This window comes from Ochotona princeps, chromosome 10 (assembly GCF_030435755.1).
Source record: "Ochotona princeps isolate mOchPri1 chromosome 10, mOchPri1.hap1, whole genome shotgun sequence".
NCBI lineage: Eukaryota > Metazoa > Chordata > Mammalia > Lagomorpha > Ochotonidae > Ochotona > Ochotona princeps.
The window spans coordinates 34741710-34744298 of record NC_080841.1 but is presented as its reverse complement, the minus strand read 5'-3'; positions in this window follow the sequence as shown (position 1 = coordinate 34744298).

Here is a 2589-nt window from a genome sequence, read left to right as displayed (position 1 = left end):
AGGACTTGCTGAAGTCCAGGTACTTTTCTTTTCAACCTTGTCTCCTGTCCTAGCACCATAGCTTCTTAGCCCTGGAATCTTCTCTCTAGTAAAACCAAGACCCTGACCATTCTTTTGAATTATTTGTTGCATTTAAATGTTTTATTATGTTACCAATGTACAGGATGCATTGAAGAGAAAGAGAGGGGAAATAAAGAATAAAACCAAAAAAATTAAGGAAGCCACCATCAGGCATTGCTTTTGTTGTCTGGGAAGGTAAACCAGTAGATAATCTCTAAATCATCTGTCGGAGATTTTAATACTACCTGAATTGTGGATGTTAAGAAGGCTTCTAGCAGAGATGAAAAATCAAATTAGTGGCAAGAACTGACTTGACCTACCTAGAGTATAGCCAAGATTACACTAGAGAAAAGAACAGATTGGAAGGGGATTCAGCCACACCTGGGACTAGAAGAGTTCAAAGGAAACAGATAAAATAGGCCGCCTGGCACATCTTTCAGAATTTGGAACTAACTTGTTAATTAAAAACCTTATTAGCAATAATTTATGTTGAATGTAAATATATGTATGTATGCAGTTATACTCTTTTTGAATGAAGGAAATGTACTCTTATATGCATTTCTATACTGAAAGTATGTATTGCCATGGGCAGAAAGAAGTAGATGACATAGAATATGTTTCAGGATACCAGATTGAAGGAAAACGGCAACTTAAGAAATGTATGTAAAATCACACCAAATGTCCAGGAAAGTTTAAGATGTGTTGATTGTTGTCTGTAGTAGGGAGGAAGGTCATGGCCTAGGAGAGGCCACCAAAGATGGGCTAAAGCTGGCTGAATAGAGGAGGTCCTGGCTGATTCAGGAAGGGGTAAGAGGCTGTTAGGGCAGGATCAGCAAACTATAATCTCACGCCCTATGTGAACTGGTTTTTGTTACAAATAAAGTTTTATTTCAACATAACTGTACTCCATGATCCAGTTATTGTGAAAAGGCAAAATTACAACCAAGTCTGTTTGATTTTATTTATAATTCTGGAGGGGAAATAGCAGTCTAGACCAAAAGTGGTTCCAAATGCCCTGTCCCACTGCATGGTCGGGTTGTAGGTGTAGCCAGAGGGAAAAAAATGACATACAGAGAGAGGAAGTGAGGTACAGATAGCTCAAGCAAGCACTACCCATGTCTGCTTCATCACAACATGGTTTAACAGTTGGGTGCTTGGGATTGGCTGAGATGCGTTTCTTTGTTATAAGGTAGTATATGGCCTGTTTACTTAGCAAGTTGGCTTGTAGCTCACTGTATGTGGAGATACTTTGGGCAGTTTTCTATGCAGGCAACTTTCACCCAAAATAAAAGCGTAATTGTCTACAGCTGCTTTTGTGCTACAGTGACAAAGTTGAACAGTTATCTCAATGACTGTATGGCCTGCAAAGTTAATAATATTTTACAGTCTGGCTCTTAATGGAGGAATTTTGCTGACCTCTTGATTAGAAGATCTCTGATATTACCTCTTCAGAGATATGCTGAGATTACCTGTAAGGTACACGCTGAGTAAATTGTAACTAATAATACTCCAATTGCCCACGTTCACAGAAGCAGCATTTTTAAAAAGGTAAAATTGAATGGATTTAAGGTTACCCTCGTGAACTGCTCTGGTGTGCTCTGACAACAAGAGCCATAGTGACAGCTAGCAAGCAGAAGCTCGTGTTTCCTAGGTAACATAAGCGTGACTCACATCTATCAGGGGAAAAAAGAAACGAAGTTGAAAAGTGCTTCTATAGAGAAAACTGCTTCTGTACAGAATGCTTTGTCAGGATGTGTGTGGGGTGTGTGTGTGGTGTGTGTGTGTGTGTACTCAATGGCCTTCCTCCTTCAGCAACACAACCTGGACAAGGCCTCACTAGCCCCTCCCTCCTCCCTCACATGTGATGCAGGATCACTGCTAACATTTCCTGTTTGACTCCCTTTGCTCTGATAGTCTAGTCCAACTGTAACAGCAGATTTTCCTTTAGACTAGTCTAAAAGGCTAATTGTGATTTCAGGAACCCCTGTGTCCTGAAAATGCTCCACCATCTTTGTTGTGAGTGGGAGATCATATAAATACACATTTTTTTGAAGTATTAAATATTATTGCCTAAAAAAACCAAAACAATCAACAGGCAATGTCTGCTTGAGCAAACACTTCAAATGAATCACTTTCTAAATCTCAAGTTATATAGAATTTTTCCCAATTTGAGTGATTTGAAGAGGTAACAACGAGAGCATAATGGATGTCTAAAAATCAGAACATCAAGAGCTTCCCAAGGCACAAACAGGAATGTTAAAGGTAGGGACCAGATGTGTGGGCCAAAAATTTGAAGACAATAATTTTTATGACAGGCTGGCCTATTTCGTTTCAATGGGATCAGTACACATAAGTCAAAATTGCGGGGTTAGTACTGTGACGTGGTATGTTAAATTGCTACTTATGGCACGGAACTTCTGGCTATTCGAACTTCCATCCAACTTGCAGCTAATGTGCCTGGGAAAGCAGAAGGTGGTCAGAGTTCCTGGGCCCCTGTCCTGGCTGTGGAAGCCATTTGGGGGATGAATC